This window comes from Felis catus, chromosome F1 (assembly GCF_018350175.1).
Source record: "Felis catus isolate Fca126 chromosome F1, F.catus_Fca126_mat1.0, whole genome shotgun sequence".
Taxonomy (NCBI): domain Eukaryota; kingdom Metazoa; phylum Chordata; class Mammalia; order Carnivora; family Felidae; genus Felis; species Felis catus.
The window spans coordinates 14,965,963-14,991,566 of record NC_058384.1 but is presented as its reverse complement, the minus strand read 5'-3'; the positions used below and the strand labels follow the sequence as shown (position 1 = coordinate 14,991,566).

Below are 25,604 nucleotides of genomic sequence, written 5' to 3'. Positions count from 1 at the left end.
GTGTAAGGTGGTATCTCATTGTGGTTTTGATTTGTATTTCCCTGATGATGAGTGATGTTGAGCATTTTTTCATGTGTTGGTTTGGCCATCTGGATTTCTTTGGAGACATGTCTATTCATGTCTTTTGCCCATTTCTTCACTGGATTATTTCTTTTTTGAGTGTTGAGTTTGATAAGTTCTTTATAGATTTTAGATACTAACCCTTTACCTGATATGTCATTTGCAAATATCTTCTCCTATTCTGTCAGTTGCCCTTTAGTTTTGCTGATTGTTTCCTTCGCTGTGCAGAAGTTTTTTATTTTTATGAGGTCCCAGTAGTTCATTTTTGCTTTTGTTTCCTTGCCTCCGGAGATGTGTTGAGTAAGAAGTTGCTGTGGCCAAGAGGATTTTGATGGCTTCCTGTCTTACGTTTAGGTCTTTCACCCATTTTGAGTTTATTTTTATGTATGGTGTAAGAGAGTGGTCCAGGTTCATTCTTCTGCATGTCGCTGTCCAGTTTTCCCAGCACCACTTGCTGAAGAGACTGTCTTTATTCCATTGGATATTCTTTCCTGCTTTGTCAAAGATTAGTTGGCCATATGTTTGTGGGTCCATTTCTTGGGTCTCTATTCTGTTCCATTGATCTGAGTGTCTGTTCTTGTGCCAGTACCATACTGTCTTGATGATTACAGCTTTGTAGTATAGCTTGAAGTCTGGGATTGTGATGCCTCCTGCTTTGGTTTTCTTTTTCAAGATCACGTTAGCTATTCACGGTCTTTTCTGGTTCCATACAAATCTTAGGATTGTTTGTTCTAGCTCTGTGAAGAATGCTGGTGTTATTTTGATAGGGATTGCATTGAATATGGAGATTGCTTTGGGTAGTATCGACATTTTAACAATATTTGTTCTTCCTATCCAGGAGCATGGAATATTTTTCCTTTTTTTGTGTCTTCTTCAATTTCTTTCATAAGCTTTCTATAGTTTTCAGTGTATAGATTTTTCACCTCTTTGGTTAAATTTATTCCTAGGTATTTTATGGTTTTTGGTGCAACTGTAAATGGGATCGATTCCTTGATTTTTCTTTCTGTCACTTCATTGTTTGTGGATAGGAATGCAACCGATTTCTGAGCATTGATTTTATATCCAGCAACTTTGCTGAATTCATAAATCAATTCTAGCAGTTTTTTGGTGGAATCTTTTGGGTTTTCCATATAAAGTACCATGTCATCTGCAAAGAGTGAAAGTTTGACCTCCTCCTAGCCAATTTGGATGACTTTTATTTCTTCGTGTTGTCTGATGGCTGAGGCTAAGATTTCCAATACTATGTTGAATAACAGTGGTGAGAATGGACACCCCCGTCTTGTTCCTGACCTTAGGGGGAAATCTCTCAGTTTTTCTCCATCGAGGATGATATTAGCAGTGGGTCTTTCATATATGGCTTTTATGATCTCGAGGTATGCTCCTTCTTTTCCTACTTTCTTGAGGGTTTTTATCAAGAAAGGATGCTGTATTTTGTCAAATTCTTTCTCTGCATCTATTGAGAGGATCATATGGTTCTTGTCCTTTCCTTTACTGATGTGATGAATCACGTTACTTGTTTTGTGGATATTTAAGCAGCCCTGCATCCCAGGTATAAATCCTGGTTGGTCATGGTGAATAATTTTTTTAATGTATTGTTGGATCTGGTTGGCTAATATTTTGTTGAGGATTTTTGCACCCATGTTCATCAGGGAAATTGGTCTATAGTTCTCCTTTTTGGTGGGGTCTCTGTCTGGTTTTGGAATCAAGGTAATGCTGGCTTCATAGAAAGAGTTTGGAAGTTTTCCTTCCATTTCTGTCTTTTGGAAAACGTTCAAGAGAATGGGTGTTAACTCTTCCTTAATGTTTTGTAGAATTCTAATTAGCTACCTTTCTAGAAAGCTACAGCTTACCTGCACCCTGACACTTGACGTTTTCCTACAAGATTCCTCTAAGGTCTCTATTTCCTAGGCTTTGGGACTATTTTGTATTGTTTGTCAAATGCCATACTTATGTCTGTGTTCTTTTCTCCTTGACAAATATAAAATTCTAATGGGCTAACTCAATAAATCAGGCACAGGCCCACCAAATACTCCTGAATTTTTTGGCCTCTCTTTCTCAAGATCCAAACAGTTTCCTCAGAGGCCAAATTGCTTGATAGCTTCGTGGGTATCTAATGAGGTGGACAGGGTGAGGCAACAGGCATAGTAGGGCCACTTAATGTAGTTCATTGTTTTTGATGCTGGGCCTTTTCTGACTTATCATTATTTTTTACATTTCTCACTTGTGCGGATCACCTGCTAGGCACCTCCAGCTTATACTTAAAGAACTGTATTAGAATCAGTAATGTTCAGGATGATTAAGTAGATTTACATGTCTTTTGTGAATACATGGTAGCTGGATCCAAAATTATAGAATACAAATTGAGCACAGAAATGGTCATCTATATTGATAGAGATGAGGTTTCAGGTTGAGCCCCTATAGCAGATACCGCTGGTACTCTTCCCAGATCCCCTCTAATCTTTTCTCATGTTTCTGTGTATCCTCACCAACTTCTGTGTGCTTTTTCTTCTAGTGCTCCCACCTAAGACTCCCCACAGGTACTCTCCTAGCTACCAGAGCTGTTTTTCCTAAAAGGGTAGGAAGCCAAAGAAGTCTTAGAAAGTGTATCCCTCCCCCCCCCCACCGTTGTTAGCTAATGACTGAGTAGTGCCTGAATATGAAAGCCCAGCTCTCTTACATAACTCATAACCTGTAGTTTCCTTTAGGATCATACTGAAGCTACTCTGTAGGGCACTTTGCCTGAAATGGTACTCTTTCTTGACTCAGTCCCCTCTCTCTCTTATTTTCCTCAGTCTCTTACTGAGATCTGAGATTTCCAACCTAAGATAGCCTTTAACATGATTAGAGGTAAGGGTTACCAGAAATAGAGAATTTCAGTGCAGACTGTCACGCAAGAGAAGCCAACATTAAAAAGGATATTGATGGTAGTTTGCTGTATACAAAGCTATATGGGGATTAAAAGGTTAAAATGGTATTTAAGCTATTCTGAACTTGACAGTGATTACGTCACTACATACACATGAAATATGGTCTTCATAGATTAGAACAAATCCATACTGGATTATAGAGAGATCTGTAGAAAAACAGCCATTAGAAATTCATAGTTTACAATCAGGAAAACAGATTAATTCCTGGGGGAAAGTATTCCATTCCCATACTTATTCTAATATTTTAGTCACAAATATACATTGAATATCTACAATACATACAAAACACTCTGCTAGGCACTTGTAGTTAGCAAAACCAATAGAGCTTAGAGTTTAGTGGAGAAGGCACACTAAAAACTAATCACATGTACAAAAAAATGGGTAAGCATTGCCTTTGTTAAGTGCCTTGAACAATATCTGCAAAGATCTATGAGAGCACATAACAAGAATCCAGACTTAGGCTAAAGGGTCATGGGTTGGCATCCTCAAAGTAGGAGTGTGTAAGCTGAATCTGCAGTATCAGAAAAGTTAACTGGGCAACGGACAGGAAAGAGCATTCTACAACAGATCAGCATATACAAAGCCCTTGAAGCAGTAGGAAAACATTCTTCAATTTAAGAGAGAAACTAGTTTTTACCAACTATTAAGAAAATCTCTCAAAAGGATTCAACTTTTGGTGTTCTTTAAGAATTCCAAATTCTTTGATTCAAAACTTTCCTAAGATACACAACAATAAACAATCTAACTTTCATCTGGGGGTAATTCAGACATTAGGCTTATGCAATTCAGTCATTTAGATAAATAACCATGAGCACTTATATTTTAATTTCAACTCAAACTATTTTTGCATTATTTAGAAACACTGTGATTAGAAATTCCATTGGAGGGAGCAGAAATTTACCTCCTCTTGATCTCAGGGGTGCTCTGAAATCCTAGGTTGGTCTTTCAGCTCTGAAACCCTAAGGACTGGAAGCACCACTTTTAGTGTGGATCATCTTGAGGACATAGGGGGGAAATCTCTACTTCCAGTTCATGAAGATTGTATAACACTTTACTGTCTCACTTGTTACCTGCTCAACATTTCAGAAAGAAAAGGAAAAATTATGCTTTCAGGTAAGGATATATAGCCAATAGTTCATTTAGAAAGACTAAAAGTAGAGTGGCATTTAGGAAGAAGAAAACCCAGACTACCAATGCTCAATGAAGGCATGGCATTGGACTGGGTAAAAACTTCTAAAGAGTAATAATGGAATTCCCATGGGTTAAAAGAGTTATGACTTGACTAGCCTAAAAATTAACGGTGAATTTCCCTCCAGATTTTTCTCCATGCAAAGACTCATTTGTTGTGACTAAATTTCTTACTCCCCATTTCAGTTTTAATAAATAAATTTTCCCTAACTGAAGATGAAGGTATATAGATTTAAAGGATTGGGGAAGGAAGGTAATGATCTGCAAGGATTCTTATGAAACCCACAAAAGTAAACTTAAATCCCTTTATGAAGGGAAATGATATGTTCATTTCACAATGGCCCAGAGAGAGGGCATTCTTTTCTAATTAGTTATACACTTTGACCTATCCTTAACTCTTACTTCTTAGGAGTATATGAAGAAATTTTCAGAAGTTTAATTAAAAGTCTTAAAGATGCCCTAAAATAATTATATCAGCCCATAAAAATATGACTTCATTGTATATTCTCTGGCTCAAGCTACTTACCAGTGCCAGCCTAATATCACAGTTGGGTCAAAAGGCAGTCACCACCCTCTCTCAGTAGAAACATATTATAAACATATGTGATGTTACATATGTTTGTACATGATATTACTTTTATGAAACTCTAAATCAAGTTTTCAATTCTATTCCAAATATTAATGCACCAACCAGTATTTTTAAATTTGGGCTAACTTCAGAAGGTTCTGAGCCAGTGAAGTTGTATTAACTTCAAAACTCAAATATTGTTATATGACCCTCAGAAAAATTGAGTATGAAGTATCTTTAGACATTTTTGTCTTCAATGAATCCCATGAAATTTTTATATGTCTGGTTATTTTCTAAGGTACCTTCTATCTCATTTGTAATGAAATATAACCCATAAAAATCACAACTGATCCACTACCTAGTTAAAAACAAGCTTACACAGTTAGAAAATGACCTGGCATTTATACTGGTTCAGTCTGCTATGAATAATTAGGAGAATCGTACAAAACACTAAATCATGAAAAAGCTTTGTGTTACATACTGGTATTGCCACATGTGGTTTTACGAATATTTTACAGCTGCTCTACTAGTTCTTCATTGACATATCCAAATACTCAATGACTAATGATGACACTGGTAGACATAAACTAATAACAGTTTTAGTCACTGAATCTTAAAACTGGTTAATGCACATTCTGAAACCCACTTGAAACATAAGAAGTTTGTTTAATTTTACCACAGGGACAATATTTTCAAGCCTTTGCTAAGGTCAATACCACACCATGTTTTCATCATGACATTTAATTTTCATACAAGAGAAACTAAATGAGCTGATTTTTGAGCTCAGCATGCTGGTAGCAGCTTCTGGCCTGTCCAGAAATTATTTATTCCTAGGCTGAAAAATGTCAAACATATATTTTAGAGAAGACATCAGTTATCTACATTATAATCCTAACAAAACCAGTTCAAAATTTCAAAGAATCGTGAAAATACTTATTTTTATTTTAAAAGTCATTTTAAATCACTTTCACTAACTTGAGATATCCATACTTTATAATACACACACACACATACACACACACACTGATGAATATAACCAAGTTGACACAGTCAGTTTCAGGCATAGTTGTTAAATCTCATTGAAAATAGAACCCTCTTTTCACTATGTTCTTTTCTTCAATTTTATTATAATCTAAGGTAAGGCAATATTATAGCATGCTGACTGTTACATGATTCAACATAAAATTCAAAGTGAAAGGCATCAAATTTTATTCTGATTCCATAATTAATTCATGCATTGTTAAACAGTTTTGTTTGGGGGTGTTTTAACATTGGAAATGAACTTTTAGAAAAATTTGGCAGCACTACAACTTCAGTGCTTTGCTTTATCTATGCTGACTATATATCAAAATAAAAAATTCAGAATTACAACTGTCAACTCTCAGTCATTGACACTAATAGTGAATGAAAAAAATATATAACATATACAAATATATATTATATAATTTATTTATAATTAGCCTCTACTTAAAATCCGAAGTCCTTTGCTTTATTTATTACACCCCCTTCTCAACAATGTGTTTCTATCAGAACTTCTAATAAGTAGCAAAATTGACTAACTTTCATCTTTTCTATTAACTTTACACTTTCCTCTCTAAGGTTTTCATGATCAAGGATACAAGTCTAAAAATCTCTAAACCAGGAAGAGAAGAGCAAAGATTCTAAAAGCTTTCAACAGAAACAATTCAAAAGAGTTAGTTCTTGATCATCTGGTTTGTGGTATGCACGGTTCTCTTGCATTTCTTTCCTTTTTTAAGTGATTGGAAAAAGCAGACATCAGAGTGTTGATGGATCCTCCACTAATTCCAGAGGTCTAAAAAATATTCTGAAAGGTAATAATTCTAATAAAAGCAAGTGTCACCTACACATTAGTAACTCATTTATAAGTGGGAGGGAATACTTCTTGTTTAGTTAAACATTCCTTCCAGCACATAGTAACTGAGCATCATTTGGGTTGTATTGTGGAAAAGTGTAAGTTGGGAAAAGGAGTAGAGAGTTCTCAGGTGAAGAGAGCCAGAACTCAGAGGCCACCTACAAGTCTGTGAAAGAGTCAGGGATGCCTTGATGAGGACGGTCAGAGGGGAAATAGGGAGCAATGTTAAGTAGAAAGATGCTTTTGAGGTAAAATTGAGAGGACCTGACCAGTTGATTTAATGGGGTGAAGGAAGAGGAGAAGTCTGGATGATTCCAGAATTTTCAACTCAGATAATGGAGGAAATAAGGGATTAGTAATAAGGAAAGACAATGCAAGAAGAACAGGGCATTTTAGGTTTCTCTGGGGTGGTGACATGTAGAGAAGAGATTAAATAAATTCTAAATTAGACCTGCGGTAATCTCCAGGAGGAAGAAAATGGAAGAAATTTCTAGGAATCAGTTATAAATGTGAATCTCTAGTTCAAGGGAAGTTTAGGGTAAGGGTAAAAGACATGTTTTAGGGCATACAGGTTAGAGCTGAAGAGAGAACTGTTGGAAACACTCCAAGTAAGAGCAAAGGGCAAGAAGAGAACAGAACATGGAATTCTGATAAATAATAAGAGACAGAAGAGGAGTCAAAAGAGTAGTAGAGAGGAAGAGAAGAAGAAGAAACAGAATCTATCTTGAAATTGAAGGAGGAAGACTTTCAAGAAAGAAGAAGTGGTCAATAATGTTAAATACCATAGCCAGATTCAAAGAATGAGAATGGCAAAGAAGCCACTGGATTTGGGAAATAGGATTTTTTCACCAGTGACCTTTGAGAAGGTCAGATCAGAAGGGGCAGAAGTCAAATTTCAGTGAGTAATAATGCATGAAAGGTAAAAATGTAGAGATGGCAAGTAAGTCCTATATCAATAAACCGGGTAGGAAAGAAAATAAATGGTGGTTAAGGGATGGTGTAGAGTTTTCAGAAAGGGGAAATAATAAACATATCTGTGGGTTGAGTGTTTGGAACGTATGGAGGGAGGGAGAGAGAGAAAGGGGGGGGTAGGGAGGGAAATGGAGATGCAAAGAATGGAGTGAACTGATGAGATACAATTCCTAAGGATGCAAGAGGGAATGGGACCAACAATTTAGGTGGAAGAATTCACCTAGCAATTCAGAAGTATCTCCTCCACTTCACTAAGGGGAAACAGTAAGTGAAAATACGGGTATAGTATAAGAACATTTTTACACAATAGTGTTTCTTTTTTCAATGAAGCAGGAACCTGGGTCACCTGCTGAGGCTCTGAGCAGAGTGGAAAAGTTTGGTGTGTTTTCTGTGAGAACAGGAACAGAAGCTACTTGGGAAGAATAAAGAACTGTTCAGCGAGGTAGACTCAGATTAGGGATGATACATCTGTCATGAAATGAATCATACACTTTTTCTCCAGGAGGTTACAGCAGACCTAAATCAGAGCCAGAATAATCACAACACTAAGTCTCAAGCTCAATGTTTTCAGTTAGCAGCATAATGGGGAGATAAGAAAAGCTGTATGAGATACAGAGATGATGTACTTGGAAGGAAAGTGAAGGCAATTAGGGACATGGGGAAATAGATCTAATAAATCAGATCAAGGGAGCTAGAATTCAAATTTATTTTAATGATGAGCTTTACTGAGAATGAGGGAGAGATATATAGAAGGATAAGAGGTTGTGGTCAAAAGGGAAATTTCAGAGCACAAGACTTGAAAGGTCACACTCTTCCAGGTGCTGACCCAGTCCAAGGCATATCCATATAAGTGTGTTGCTGAGTAGAGAGGATGAGATAATTGGAGAAGAAAGATAAAGTTACTATGAGGATGTTAGATAAACCATCAGCATAAAGAATAGAATGGGATGTTGAAGACCAACTGTGTCCCAGTTATTAAATTATGCATCAGGTATGGGGAGTAGCCTTCAGTTGGACAAATGACTACAAAGAGAGTGACAAAAGGGGAAAATTCAATTGCAATTAATAATATGTTAGTTAAATCACATAGGGTATGAAACTTCAACCACATGACTCTTGTGAGAAAAGATTATTGCAGAGTTAAATGGCATGACTTTCAGTGGTGTACAGGCTGTTGAGCTAAGGGCATAATCAGGAAGAATTTGAAGGTGAGCAAAGAAAGCAGACCCAGCCTCCCAGGCTCAAGAGAAGGAGCTACAAGAGAATCAGTGCTTCTACCTAAGGAGGTTTTAAAGGAAGTGGTATTACTGAGAAGACAGGTGAATAAAGAATATAGATAAAAGGTGGAAATGGGAGAGATTTCAGAATAGGTGTTATTGAAGGGATAAAAACATAGACTTACCAAGAGTTGGTGTCTGTGCATAATATTAAAGCATAATACAAAAACAGCCTTCCTACATAATTTAAGCAGAGGACTAGAAGATAGAGAATACATTGCTTTTAAAATTATAGCATCTTTAAAGTCTAGAGCATTATAAGTACTCCTGAAGTATTTCATAAATGAATGAGTTAAGTAATTGAAATATTTTATCCATCTATAATGAAACAGGAGGTTTGGGGTCATTTGACTACCACTGGTTTATACTGAGCCAACTGCACCCTCTAGTTTTATTGCTGTTGGCTCAAAGTTTATTCACAAAAGCCTGAGTTTAAAGATACAGCCTGTGACTATAGATGTAAATAAAGTTAATTAGATACAAGGGGCTTATGTACATTGCTTAAGCCTCTTCTTGAGCCAACCTAGCTTTATAAAAATAGATATGTTTCTTTCTAAAATTCCATGGTTTTTGAAAGATGTTCCAGAAAAGATAAATTCATTGGAGGTAATTTAGAAACCATCAGAGAAGCCAAGACTAGGAGATGTAATTCCATGTTGAGGCTCTACTGTCTAATTTCAACAGAGCACTATTGCTTTTATCTACTTATATTTGGTATTTCTTTTTCTTTTAATGTTTATATTTATTTTTGAGACAGAGAGAGACAGAGCATGAGTTGGGGAGGGGCAGATAGAGAGGGAGACGCAGGATCTGAAGCAGGCTCCAGGCTCTGAGCTGTCAGTACAGAGCCTGACACGAGGCTTGAACTCGTCAACTGCAAGATCATGACCTGAGCCGAAGTCAGATGCTCAACCGACTGAGCCACTCAGGCTCCCCCTTTGGTATTTCTATAATTAGATTTTCTTTTCTTTATCTATCTTTCTTTTCTTTTCTTTTCTTCTCTTTTCTTTTCTTTTCTTCTCTTTTCTTTTCCTTCCTTTTCTTTTTTCGTTTCTTTTCTTTCCTTTTCTTTTTTTCTTTTCTTTTCTTTCCTTTCTTTCTTTCGTTTTCTCTCTCTCTCTCTCTCTCTCTCTCTCTCTCTCTCTCTCTCTTCTCTTTCTTTCAAAGGTTGTGTTGTGGAGGGATGTTATTTCTCTGAAAAGAGCACAGATTTTCAAGTCTAACTAATAGTCCAGGGCTCACAAAGAGACTAGTGCCTGTAAAATCCCTGATGTGAAAGTGTACTCTGGGAGTATGGGTGAGGCAGAGGTAGACCTGTCCTTACAGAGCATGCAGCCCAGATTCAGACCAGATCAATGCCTGACACTGGATTTCAGTGGAGCCAGGTTGTAAATTATATAGGGTCTGAAGGAAGAAAATTTCTCTGGAGAATGATGAGATTATCCTAGTCCTCAAAAACTGTTTCAAATAATGAAATTTTTCAAATGCAAAATCTAGCAGATAGTAAAAGTCATACACATGGGGAGACAAGGTAACATAGGTGAAAACCAGCACAAACAACAGATACAGAAATAGACCCATAAGAGCTCCAAATACTATGGTTATCAGATACAATTTTAGAATAAATCTGCTTGTTATTTTCAGGGAGATAAAAGATAATATGGAGATTTCAGCAGGGACTAGGGATTACATTTTTTTAAAGTAGCAAATTTGAAAAGAGCTCTATAAAAAATCCTACAACATTGAGGACAACCAGAAAACTGGACTTGTCCTACTGCCTCAAAAAGTAAATCTCCTTGATGGTATCAGAGAGCTAACAAGGCAGTGAAGAATTATAGGGGAATAGATACATAGATGGACACTTGATTTATACCCAGTGCGGGAAAACGTATTTTTTAAAAATAAATAGTGTTGGGACAATTAAATGTCTATAGGAAAAATGTGAAATTTGACCCTACTTCTTCACCCTGCACAGAAAAAAATCAACTCCGGATATATTCATGACTTTGGAGTAAAGAAAGAATTAATGAGGTTACTAAAAGCACTAACCATAAAGAAAAAGCATACTAGCCGCAAACAACATGGAGACAAGAAAAATTTGAAGATAAAGACAAAAAGAAAGTTGATGGTACAAGTTCCCTGAAGATCCAGGAGTGGAATCGGAGGGGAAACACGGGTGGAAATGCTGGTTATGCAAAAAGAAGCAGGTTACCTCCCTGGAATCCAAAGGGAGAAGGCAAAGATACAGCGCAGATGCAGGTAAGCTTGCAGATGGCATTGCATGAAGATGGGCAGTTCCTACCTATAGATTTTTACTTTTTTGGCATAGTAGAAGGGGAGAGAGGTAACGTGTTGAGCCTGTGGGACAATGTAAGAGATAGGACAGGTAAGAGGTTTGAGGACAGCGGATAAGCTCTTCAATAATCATTATCAGAAATGGGAGCTAGAACTGATGAAATACTTGGTTGTTTAGCAGTTAAGATTTGGCACCATGTTTTTATCATGACACCAATTTAGCTCAGTAGGCTGGACATAAAAAGAGAGAGAAAACAGTTGGATTGACATATATGATGAATAGTTTGGGTCTTATCAAACTAGTAGAATGGAGGGTCAACAGCCAAAGGTGTTGATCCAATTAATTATTAAATAATACTAATAAAAGTGATGTATTATGTAGTTTAAGCTACATGGAAAAGGAAAAGGACAGGGAGGGGCTGACTGCTTGGGGATTAGGAGGGATCAAGAGACTGGTGATCCTGTTGAGGTATGAGAATAGACAGTGAAAGTAATCAAGTGATAGAATTGGAGGACGAGAAGATAAGAGTCTATGACATGGGATTAGAGTATCTGAATTTAAGATTTTAAAGGAGAGTATGGGTGAATGATGTCAAGATCCAGTGTGTGATCACTGGAGTATGTGGCTTATGTGGAATATACATAAAGGTCACTGGAGTGGAAAAGACCAAGAACTTGAGAGGCCAGGGTGTTATATGGTCTTCCTATGTACATAGTGAATTCACCAAGAATGACAGCAAGGTGGGCATATGGGAGAACACTATGAGCCAGGCATAACAGGAAGACAACAGATAAAAGCAGAAAACGATTCTATACTGAACCGAGTTATATACAAAGATTTCTCATAAGACAAATTTAGATCTCTATCCATGTCTCTCTCTATCTACCTATCTGCCTATTTGTCTACCTAATCTCTATCATGTCTATCTTAACACTATCGGTCCATAACTGTTTATACATGTATAATAGGTGGACATGCTAAAGATTCTTTGCAATGAGGTAACTGGCGTGTGAGTGTTGTTACTGATGGGTAGATACTATTGTAATTTTTCATACATCTTGAAAAATGACATGATTTATTCTAATGCTTTAATATACTAAGATATTTGTACACAGTTTTAGCTGAATCACATATTGGCCTTTTCCCTCCCCTGCCACTTACGAGAAAAATTCTTCTGACTACATCACTGATCAGTATCCTGATTCTATTCATAAACATACTACTGCAATTCTTTCTAATCCTTTATCACCTCTGTTGATAAAATGGAAAAACATTCTATCTCCAATTACATACTATTGAACCCTGGGGTAAGAAACAATAGTGTTTTATCTGAGAAGGTATTAGAAGTAGGCTGAATGAGGTAGAAGAGGCTGTGTGTGGACTTCCTCAAATATTTCTGGCCTAGAATTCCATTTCCAATTCAAGCTTTTGGAGTAAGCTCTGATTGATCTCTCTCTCTCTAGGTTTCTTCAAAAAGGCAAATACCCACATCAAAAGGATAACCGATAAACTCCTGTCATGTTGGTGTAAACTAATTTATCAGATCACTCTCCTACAAGATCCCTACAGGGTAGGAAGACCAAGTAAACATGGAACAATCAGGAATTTTCAAGGAGACAAGCACTGGCTGAACTGAAGATGCAGCTATAACGCCTTTGTCTTTTCTGCTTTATTCAAAGGCTTTTCCAAAAAAGGGGTCATGTATTCTCATATGCTTGCCCTTTTTAAAATAAAGCATATATTTATACACGCATAGATAGAAGATTAAGAAATTGTATTACATATAAATCCCAAGGTCATACACTGCTTGATAAAAAACCTATCTCTTTAAACCAAAGACTTCAGAAATCCTTTATTTATGTACTACTTTTGTTTCCTAATTTCAATGGACTCTAGGAATAATGATAGATGTGATAAAATTCACACGGTGCTTAGGACAAGCCCCAATGACAAGAGCTTTTCACCATGTTTGCTATCTCAATGTCACGTTTGTCACATCCCAACAACCAAAGGAATTCACCCTGCCAAGCCCAAATGCAGAGCATAGAGAAACAGACACTACTTCATGGAAGGAGCTACAAAGTCACACTGCAAAAAGGAGAGCACACAGGGATGAGAAGAATGTTTCACCATTTTTGCAAATCAATATATTCAAGAAAGGTGTGGAAGGATACGCAGTAAACTGATAATATTATCCACTTTTCCAGGGAGGATCAGCAAAGGAAACCATATTTTATTCACCTGTATTTGCTTGACAACTACATAAAGCACTCATTACCCTCATAAATATTTTAAGTAGAAAAAAGTAGTAAATTTTAAAAGCTTATGATGATTCCAATCTTATCAGCACAAGTTTTATTTTATGGAAACCTTAATCATTAGCATTTAAACGAATAGAAAATAGAAAGAAAACACCCAAATAATGCAATTTTGTCAATCGCGTAGCATTATTGAAGGAGACCAGACCAAGAAATAACTTCACTGCATGATCCACAAAATTGTTTTGCAGTTTCGCAGCTCACAGATTGCTTTTCAGTGGATATATCTAGGCTTCTAATACTGAGTTTCACTTTCAAATGTTAAATGCACCCTTCAGGAAATACACATGCTCAGCCCGTTACCTTTGCTTATAAAAAATCTACTGCCTTTTCAGTTAACACTGACAGATGAAAGGACATTCTCTGATCTTTTGGCCAAGAACCAGTCATATAAAACCTCCCTTGGGCTCTAAGTTAGTAAAATGAAATGTACAGTACTAGTCACAAGTTTTTTATGACTCAGAATTTGCAAAGAATTTGACCGGGTGTCCTTTCCTAGTTTTGGTGTTATCGAGCCTGGGGAAACTAATATCATAATGATCTATAAAAATGCCTCAGGTCTCTGTCTCTTTAAAGTAAGTATCTTTGCACTTCTGTCTCCACCAAGGGAATCTAGGATACAAATCATATGATAGTGTTTATGACACACCCAGTTCTGTTCTGCAGTTTGTACAGACCCTATTTTGTTCACTAGAGTGCTTTATTATGACTGACCTTACTACTCTCCTCCAAACTATAATACCAAGAGCTTTTGTACTAAACCATGTAAGAGGGTTGCCCTTGCATTGTCTGTCATGTTGAAGAGTTTCCCTTTGAAGAACATCTTTCCACCACATTAACACCCATATCTCAGGCCCTTTCTGCCCAATAGCCAAGTAATCACATACTACGATACTGTATATGCTACCCTAAAACACAGGGACATCCAAAGGCATGGTATATCAGATAAGAGAGTGAGGACTCCCGCCCACCAGTCAGTCATCACCCTCAGTTCTTTTTTTTTAAAAACGTTTATTCATTTTTGAGAGACAGAGACAGAGTGTGAGCTGGGGAGGGGCAGAGAGAGAAGGAGACACAGAATCTGAAGCAGAATCTTAAGTGTGCCCCTTAAGTTCTTTATTCCTAGATTTTACTGTCATTTGGAAAGCATGCACATGAAAGTTCACCTGATCTTGTACCAACTTCTGGTAAAATGAGTGACTGTCCCGCATAGATTTTATGATTAAAATTTCTCCATCTACTCAACACCCAAAAAACAAATAATCCAGTGAAGAAATGGGCAAAAGACATGAATAGACACTTCTCCAAAGAAGACATCCAGATGGCCGACACATGAAAAAATGCTCATCATCACTCATCATCAGGGAAATACAAATTAAAACCATAATGAGATACCACCTCACACCAGTCAGAATGGCTAACATTAACAATTGAGGCAACAACAGATGTTGGTGAGGATGCAGAGACAGAGGATCTCTTTGGCACTGCTGGTGGGAATGCAAACTGCTGCAGCCACTCTGGAAAACAGTAAGGAGATGCCTCAAAAAATTAAGAATAGAACTACCCTACAACCCACCAATTGCACTACTAGGTATTTATCCAAGGGATATAGGCATGCTGTTTCAAAGGGGCACATGCCCTCCAATGTTTATAGCAGCACTATCAACAATAGCCAAAGTATGGGTAGAACCCAAATGTCCACCAATGGATGAATGGATAAAGAATATGTGGACACACACACACACACACACACACACACACACACAATGGAATATTACTCGGCAATCAAAAAGAATGAAATCTTGCCATTTGCAACTATGTGGATAGAACTGGAGGGTATTATGCTAAGCAAAATTAGCCAGTCAGAGAAAGACAAATATCATGACTTCACTCATATGAGGACTTTAAAACACAAAACAGATGAACATAAGGGAAGGGAAACAAAAATAATATAAAAACAGGGAGGGGGACAAAACCTAAAAGACTCTTAAATATGGAGAACAAACTGAGGGTTACTGGAGGGGTTGTGGGAGGGGGGGATGGGCTAAATGGGTAAGGGGCATTAAGGAATCTACTCCTGAAATCATTATTGCACTATATGCTAACTAACTTGGATGTAAATTAAAAAAAAAAAATTGGGGACGCCTGGGTGGCTCAATTGGTTAGGCGTCCAACTTCAGCTCAGGTCATGATCTCATGGTTGGTGGAATCTGCACTGACAGCTCTGCACTGACATCTTGGGCTCTGCGCTGACGGCTCAGAGCCTGGAGCCTGCTTCTGATTCTGTGTCTCCCTCTCTCTCTCTGCCCCTCCCCCACTCGCACTCTGTCTCTCTCAGTCTCTTGAAAATAAATGTTAAAAAAATTTAAAAAAAAATTTCTCCATCTATGTGAATTGTTCTAAAACAGTTTAGTTAAAATCATAAATTGGCTGAAAACAAAAATGTTTCTCATCACTGCTTGTCAACTATATATAATGTAGATTATTAATATTATATTGATTACTATATTATGTTAATAATATATATTATTTTATATATTATTTATAGAACATTATATATTGTTATTGTATAATTTTATACACATGTAATTTCTGTGTATCATGAGACCATTTTATAATTATTTTATGCTACAATTCGTTTTAAGTATTTTCTTCAGAAAGTGGTTTAGGCATCATTTTTGTTACACTTGTTTAAAAATGTTCATTTATGTTTTAGTATTTCTACTTTTCAAATCTTATAAAATTACTTTAAAGTCACTGGTTAATATTTTTAGGAATTATAAAATAATATTTCTCTAAATAAATTACCCAAAATGAATCAGTAAGTATTTAGAGTGCTTACCCAGTTGCTCATTTGCCATCAATTTTTAAGCAATCTTATTTTAAGCTTTTAAAAACATGCTTTAAAAGTTACTTTGTCCACTTTCTATGATATTTAACTATGTTTTCCTAAATGTTTTTAACAGAAGGTACTGTCACAAATCATTCTTTTTATCTACAAATCATTCTTGATAAAGAAAAGTAAAACTTTTCAAAAAGAACAGATGAATGTCTGGTTTTATTTTCTTTTTTTTGTCAAATATTTTTGAAAGAGCATCATGGTTTAGAATGTTGCTTTGAAATTAGACTAAGAAATAAAGAAACTAGAAATATTTTCTAGATCTTTTTTTTTAGTTTCATAGACTTTATTATACCATTCACCCTAAATCCTCAAATACATGATTACTGCTATCCCCTTTTGTAAACAAATGATTTTTGTAATAAAATGGTAAGCATCACTGGGTGAAAAGCTGCAGAGATTGGAAATATCCATTTTTTACCAATATCCTAATTTTAACAATTGTTTCCAACCAGTTGATTTGTAGAAAACCATCTACCTTCAATTTGCCCATATTAATACTCTCATTTTAAATTTCAAACACACTTGGGGCACGCTGGTGGCAAAGTCGGTTACGTGTCCAACTCCTGATCTCAGCTCAGGTCATGATCTCACGGTTCGTGAGTTTCAGCCCCACATCAGACTGTGTCTGATGGCACAGAGCCTGCTTGGGATTCTGTCTATCCTCTCTGCTCCTCCCCTGCTTGTGTTTGCTCTCTAAGTAAATAAATACACTTAAAAAATTTTTTTTTAACTTCAAACACAAAAATTACATTCCAAACCTCAAAGTGTTAGAAAACTATTTCTCACGTTATTCATGTAGTCTAGGTGTTTACTGTATAAAAGGGGTTTCATTGTCATCTGGTCACAAAGACTGTATTAGTGATAGTCATCAGAAAATCTGGCTTCAACCACCCCTGAAACTTGAATGTCTGTTTCTTTGGAACATTAGGAGGTCTTTCTGAACATCGGTTGGTTGCATTTGCCCACTGCTCTAGAGTTTTAAAAGATCTTTTTATGGGAGTCTGCTAAAGGTATTCTTTCTTCCTGTCCACCTGGTATACAGCACCACCTCTGAGATTCTGCCTTGTAGCACAAAGAAGTTCTAATTAGAAAATGGATGCATGAAACTGGAGACACTAGGCAGGGAGCCAAAGATGAACTATTCGAGGCAGCACTCTCCTGGGTGTAAGAGCAAGGCTAAGCTGTAAGGGTTCTCTGTTTTTTTGTTGGCAAAACTCATGCACTCTCAGAGAAAAGTCTCTTCCTGGCCCAGGCCCATCTCCATAGTTCCAGAAAACTCACTGTCCTCTAGATAAGGAGGCAACTACTCTTGTCTGCCTTCATCACCAGCACCACCCACAGTAATTCTGAAAATGACAGTTATTGGTGTCTGTGTTTTGGGAATACCCTTGTTCCCAGAATCATGGTGCTTGTTAGCACTGGTGGCTTCCTCCTCCTCATTCTACTATCAAGAAGCAAAGAGGTTATCAGCTTTGGAAAGGAAAGGTCAGCCCAAAAGCCAGGCTATTCAGGATTTTCCCAGTAGATACTATAATGACACTTCTGGGATTATGTTCTCAGGCCTGGAATGTCAAGAAACATGAGAGGGCAGGATGACAAAGGTGAGAGAGCTAGCTTGGCAATCAGTAGACTGTTAGTTCTAACTCTGTAAGACAACCTTTTGCCTTCCCTATACTAGTCCCTCAATCTATGCTTCTATCTGCCTTCCTCCCCAATTGAGGACCCAGTTCCATCATTTATGATCCCTCACCATTTTCGTGTAGAATCCCTCAAAAGGAGATAAAGACTCACGTGCCAGTAGTTTAGCTGAAAGGTTGAAAGGGGAGTGGAGAAATGAGACATGGAAGGGAAGGCAGCCAACAAAGGATGTTTTTTCTGGAGGGGACTGGAGATCAATTCTGTGATTCTGTTACCCAGGGTGACAATATGGAGCAGGTACCTCAGAGGAATCTTGCCAGTGTGTCAAGAAGGAGCTGAGGAATTTATACACCAAATTCCTTTGAGGGCTGCCCTGGGAGGTTGTAGGCATTCTAGTGATGTGACCTGTCATGCAGTTGGGCAGAGCATCCTTCCCAAGGCAACCTTCAGGCCAAGAGATACAGGTCCTGGGCAGGAACACACTGCGGGTGAGTGCAGGGTGGGTGAATGTCTGCCTTTCCCCACCCTTGTATTTGATAAAGGAATAAAAAGTAAGAGGGAGAAGGAGAAGGAAAGAAAGTTTACAAAAAAGAAAAAGAAAAAAATAAAGGGGAAGGAGGGAGAAGAAAATTTGATTTCATAATTTACTTCACATCTACTATGTGTAAAGCACCTCATCCACTTCTCACAGCATCCCTATGACACGGGCATTTTATTATCCTCATTTTACAGATGAACAGACTGAATTTAAAGAGGTCAAGTGAAATCCTGCCAAGTCATACAACTGACAGGTTAAGGAGCAGGGGGATTCAAATTCAGGCTTTCCTTTTCTGCTCAAAATTCTTAGTAGTTTCCTGTTCCTTAAAAATAAAGTCTCTCCATGAGCTGATGATACAATTTGATGGAAATGAAGACCCCTGGCCACGGAGTCAAAAGAACAGAGCTGCAGTGTTGGATATGCCAGTCTCAGCCCCACTGGCTTCATGCTCCAGTCACCTTCTCTCTCTGGGTTTCATTTTCTTGGCCAGTAAATTAAGGAGCTAGATTAAAGGATGGTTAAGGCATCTGCCAGCTCTAACAGCTTAGCATTCTTTTCCACTGTTACCTTCTGTTAGTCTTCTATGCCCAACTATCTTCCAACTAAACTGGAAAAGCCTTCATTCTCCTAAAAGCTCATGCTGTTCCAACGGTCTTGTTCTTCCCGAGCAGCTGTCCCTGCCTAAATCTTCCATATATTCCAAAGGTTTCTCTCCCAGAAAGGTTTATTTTATCCCTCTAGCTAGAAACAAGATTCTCTGAAGTCTTCAGAGAAACAACATTTCTCTGAAGTCTTACTATATTTTCTTTATATTTTCCTGATTAGGTCAAATTCTGTGTCTTGTCTGGGAAGTTACCTTATACACAATTACAAGTCACCATGTACAACACGGACTCTGGAGCCAGATTGCCAGGACTATTCTCCCAGCTCCTGTACTTCCTGGATATGCAAACTTGACCAAATTATTTCCCTGCTTCTGTTTCCTCTCAGTGATATGGGGATAATCATTTTAAATAACGCTAATGGGCTTTATAAATTTAAATGAGTTAACATATGTATAGTGTTTAGAGCAGTTCCTGGCACATAACCCCTATGCATGCATTTGCCATTATTATTCAAAATCATTAGCATTTTTGTTTTTGTTTTGTTTGTTGTACTTTGAGTATGTTCTTTCTCTTGAAATCTTGTCAGTGTGCTATATATACCATTATTATGTTTGTACCTGTCATTATCTTTCTTTGTTTCTTCCCTTCTTTGTTTTGTTTGATTGCTTTCCTTCTGCAGAAGTCCTTATCATTTGCTGTTTTGTATTAGGCAATATGTTCCATTAAGATCCTTGGGAGTTTTTCCTTTGTGGGTTCATCATTTCCTATAAAAACATACAACATATATTAAACACTTAGGTGTATAATTTTTTGAATGAACAAACATAGGAAATAGAACAAATAATATATACTTAATAAATATAGACATTGGTACTTCTCCCTCCACTCTACTCCCAAGTATGAGATCCTAAAATTAAAACCACTTTCAATTGTATTTTCTACCCTCAACTCTAGCCAAGAATAGACTTTTTTCTTAGGTATTCATTTACAATAAAACTGTATCTCCATCATTCTTTTCTGCAAAACTCTAAAATACCTACCTGACAATGTATTCCTCTGTGGGTAGAAATTCAAAATATCTGGGCTACTAAGACAAAACTCTGAGTGTTACCTTCAAATCAGTCTAGAATATCAACTGATAATTCTTCAAGTCAACATGAATTAGTTTCTTTACAGATAAAACAACTTTTCCAGGTATTGGTGATATCGTCCCATCGTTGGGGGATACTTTTCAAATTTCCCTTTATTGTTTTTAGCTAGTTTGATTGATTAAATCTGCAATGCTGGCTACACAGAACGTCTTGGTCAAAATGAAGGGAATGAGATGAGTTTGTATGAAGGTCAACAAGTTTAGCTCATGTTTCATTTTCTTATAAACCCATGGCTTTAAAGACATTGACTGGGCAATGTCCTCCTTATCATGGACAATCATAGTCATAGTATTAATAAACTATAACTTCCTTGAAGATAAAGTATCTTATTCATCTCTAAAAACCCTAATCCCTAGCACAGATGTAGTAGGTACTACTTATTATCTACCCAAATCCCTTCTCCCCTTCTCCCTTGGCCATAGACACCCAATTGTGTTTAGTAATTAGAATGCCATCTGCTTTCAGAGACACTGAGCCTCTCTCCAGCTCTGAAAGAGAGGGGTGAACCTTTATTTGTCTCTGTAAACCAATAGTGGTAATCTTAACCCCTCTGTACATGACAAATTAGGAATGAGCATGTGACACAATTCTGGCTTATGAGAACTGGCTTATGAGAAACCTCTTAGGGACTTTTTGGGAGCACTGACAGTATTCTTAAAAGGGAACCAAAGACAAAGACATTCTTTTTTTAGCCTATGAACACTGCAACCTGCATTTGATTATGCCTAGAATTGTAGCTGCCATCTTCCATCTTGAAAAGAATCAACCCAAGACCATAAGGAAAACTCTGAGGATGGCAGACCTGAAAGTGAATAAATCTGGCTCCCTGATGACACCTTTGAGTCATTAACTTAACCAACCCTGAAACTCCTCTCCCTCTAGACTTCTGTAAGAAAGAAACTTTTGAGCTGATTTTTCTGTTACTTGCAACTAAAGCATCCTAATTAATAGAATTGGGGTATTTGTATGATTAATTACCTAAATAGCTTTTAGTAGTAGTAGTAGTAGTACCGAACAATAACAAAAATAGTAATAAGTCACAACCTTTATTTTACTCTGTGGAAAACAATGTACTGGGCACTTGTATCAATTATTTCAATTTAATACCAAATAACTGATTGAGATAGCTTTTATTACTCTCATTTTACATACAAGCAAACTGAAGCCTCAAAAGGATTAGTAACTTAATGTAATTCTTACAGTAAGTGATAAGAGTCCAGGTGTTGAACCTAACTCCATCTGACTGGATTCCACCATTTTTCAACCTTACATTTTCGACCTTACATTAACTCCCAAATTAGTCTGTTTTCGTAATTATATTGTGAGTAGTTTAGGATTATCATCCCCACTTGAATGAATGAGGCACCCAATAGGTTATGTGATTTGCCAAGGGCTACAGAGGAAAGCACTAATTCAAATATCTGAGTCTACAGAAATTCACAGTTCTAAGAAATTGAATATTTCTTCACTGCTATTCCATCACTTTTAAACTGGTACACATTTTATCAGTTTGTTTTTTTTTTCCTAGAGAACACAGATTACCTTGCATAAATAAACAAAACTGCCATTCAAAAGAGGCACAGAGAAGTCACCCATGGATGTTACTATAAATTACAAAGGGTTAAAAAGCACATTTATTCAATTAAAAAAAAAAGACCAGAGTCAACTTCCAGAATGATAGCATGAGGGGCACAGCAAACTCTCCCCAACAACAACAACAAAAGCATGTAACTAGGTAAAATTATTAAAAATATAAGTAAATAACAGTAATCATTTAAAATCTCTGCAAATTGTTCCAAGGGCATCCAGCAAATGGAGAAATATTCCTTAAAAAAAAATCCATTACATCTTACTAAAAACAGCAAGAGACTATAGCATTTAAGCCGGGACTCACTCTATTGCTGTCCCTACCCCTCAGCTCTCTCTATGTTATAGAAGTTCTATCCTAAGAGAGAGGCAGGCTGCTATATTTCTCATCCCCCTCAATCTCATGTGGCAAAAGCTCTGTTCCAGGCATATGGGTCCAAGAGGGCTAGGGCTCCCTTCCCCCTCCCACAGCCCCCACACACTGAGTAGAATCTCTACTCCAGGCACAGCAGGCCAAAAATTGGGGGACTCCACTATCCTTGAACCAATGTGCCTTTAGAAGAGTTGTTGCCCCAGGAGGAGCAAGCAGATAAGACCAGGGACTATAATCTCCCTCCAGTAGCTGCTTGTAGAAGAGGGGTATCACTTCAAAAGGAAAAGGGGCACCTCCAGCTCTGGTTCATCAGTGAGGAAACTCTACTTAGTGGGGAGAGGTATATTATCGGGACAAAACTCCACAGCTCTGCCTGAGGAAACTGGCAGTATTTGTAATACTGTATGGAAAATGTCATGACTCAGGGCACTGTAAAAAACAAGGGATACCAATGGAGAGGAAATGAATGGACATTATATCTTCTTCTTAATAGTATAAATAAGCAAAATAGCAGTAAAATCAGAAATCTAACAGGACAAACCAGAGACATAAACAAACAAGAAGAGCCCTCCTAGGATTATAGTCAACTCTGGGCTTCAGAAAGATTGTGCACATGTACTAGGCTGCACCCACCCAGGAACAATCAGAGCAGGACATGAGGCAGACTTAAAAACATTCCCCCAAGCTGCTCACAAATCAACCAACAACAGGCAGACATCTCACTGGTACTAAGGGCATAAATATAACCTCCAACCAAACACTGACTGAACAATAAGCTACTCTGACCCAGAGGCAACTCCTAGGAAACCAGGCCTACAAATAAAATCATATACATCTCCAACAATGTGGAAGACTATGTGCACACCCAAGGCCATGCCCTTTGGGAGTAATGGGAGAGGAAAAATCTAAGCTACTAGTCTGTAGATGAAGGTAGGGGCAAAAATGTAAACTCCCTGAACGGTTATAGCAACTTTGAAGCCATACATATAGCTAGTGGTAAAAAGTAAAAATCTGGGGCACCTGGGTGGCTCAGTCGGTTAAGCGGCCCACTTCGGCTCAGGTCATGATCTCACAGTTTGTGAGTTAGAGTCCCGTGTCAGGCACTGTGCTGACAGCTTGCTCAGAGCCTGGAGCCTGCTTCAGATTCTGTCTCCCTTTCTTTCTGCCCCTCTCCCCTCACATTCTGTCTCTGTCTCTCTCAAAAATAAACAAGCATTAAAAAAAAATTAAAAAGAAAAGTAAAGTCTAACTGTCCAAGAAGGCTTAAGCACAATTTTCGACCAATAAATGGCTTATACTGAAATATGGGCAATCCTTTTAGCCAGGCTAAAAGATAAAAACAAGAAAAAAATTTTGAGCAGGACATCAGAGGTTGCTGCCCACTGTGGAGGGAAGTAGACTTCAAAGAGTAAGGACAGCTAAGTCACTAGACAAACAAATGCCCAAGCAAACAATGACAAGATCAAGCCCCTGGGGGTGGGGAGTGGGCATCAGAGTCCAGAGTCGTTACATTATGTTACTTAAAATGCCCAGCTTATAACCAAAAATTATGAGGGGAAGAAACAGGAAATTATGATACATACATAGGGGGAAAAAAGCAGGTAAAAGAAACTGTCCTGAAGGGTCCCAGATGGTATACCTAGCAGATGATGACTTCAAAGTTGCCATCATAAATATTTTCAAACACTAAAGGAAACTATTTCTAAAGATTTAAATAAAGATTTAAGTCTTTATTTAAAGATAAAATAATGACACTTCATCGGAGGAAAAAAAAGAAATTATAACAGATCGAGTAGACATTCTTGAGTTTAAAAGTATGATAAGCAAAACGAAAGATTTACTAGAGGATATCAACAGTAAATTTGAGCCACCTAAAGAAACAATCAGTAAACTTAAAAAGAGATCAACAGAGATCGTATAACCTGAGTAACAGTGATAAAAGAATAAAGAAAAGTAAAGTCTCAGGCAAATTTGGGACACCATTAAGAACACTGACATATGTATAATGAGAATATCAGAAGAGGATAAATAGAAATGGATAGAAAAAATACTCAAAGAAATAATGACTCAAAAAATGTTTAATTTCTCAAATTTGATAAAAAAAATACATTCTACACATCCAAGAAGCTCTATCAACTCTGAGTAGTATAAACACAGAAATCCACACCTGGACACATCATAGTAAAATGTTGAAATCTAGGAATAAAAAGCAAATCCTGAAAATAGTAAGATTAATACAACGCATAATGTAGAAGAGAACAACAATGATAGCTGATATCTCACCAGAAACAATGGAGGTCAGGAAGGCAGAGGGATGACATATTTAAATTGCTGAAAGTAAAAAAAAAAATCCTCCGCCAAAAATATTAAATGGAGCAAAACTATCTTTAAAAAATGAAAGATATTCTGAGATTAAAGGAAAAAAAATCTGAGAGAATTTCAGCAATTTGCTAGCAAACCTGACTTACTAGAAATGCTATAAAGAAGTTCACAGGCTGGGGCACCTGGCTGGCTCAGTCGAAAGAGTATGGGGCTCTTGATCTTGGGGTTGTAAGTCTGAGCCCATATTGGGTGTAGAGATTACTTAAAATTTGAAAATAAATTCTTAAAAAAAAAAGTTCACAGTCTGAAATCAAATGCTATCAGGTAGTAATTCAAATCCATGTGAAAAAACAAAAAGCTATGGTAGAGATAATTATGTAGGCAACTATAAAAGAAAGTATAATGGCATATTTCTTATTTCTAATCTTAACTGATTTAAAAATTAACTGTATGATACAATGTATACACAGTTGTATTCTGTAACTAAAACATATAGAAATATAATATTTGAAAATAACTACATAAAGGGTGTTAAATAGAAAAAAACCATACTGAGTGAGAAAATAACACCAAATGGTAACTTGAATCCACAAAAATAAATGGAGAAAGCCAGAGATGGTAAAGAAGATTAATATAACAAAGTCTATAAATATATACTTGTTCTCTTCAGCTTTTAAAAATAGATATAACGGGACACCTGGGTGGCTCAGTCAGTTAAGTGTCCGACTTCGGCTCAGGTCATGATCTCATGATCCGTGAGTTCGAGCCCCGCGTCGGGCTCTGTGCTGACAGCTCAGAGCCTGGAGCCCGTTTCAGATTCTGTGTCTCCCTCTCTCTCTGCCCCTCCGCTGTTCATGCTCTGTCTCTCTCTGTCTCAAAAATAAATAAACGTTGAAAAAAATTAAAAAAAAATAGATATAAGATTACATTAAGTAATAATTATAGGAATATATTTTTGGATTTGTAACTTATGTAGGTATAATATGTGTAACAATAATAGCACAAAATG

The 25,604-nt window shown here is 37.1% G+C and overlaps 1 long non-coding RNA gene across 3 annotated transcripts in view; it reads right to left on the bottom strand.

Moving 5' to 3' along the window:
* LOC123382735 overlaps positions 1-25,604 on the bottom strand; it is a 543,574-nt gene that overhangs the window by 331,454 nt on the left and 186,516 nt on the right. For all 3 annotated transcript variants that reach the window (XR_006591612.1, XR_006591610.1, XR_006591611.1), the window contains exon 3: positions 19,780-19,926. This is a non-coding gene — a long non-coding RNA (uncharacterized LOC123382735). The remainder of the gene's footprint in view (positions 1-19,779; positions 19,927-25,604) is intronic.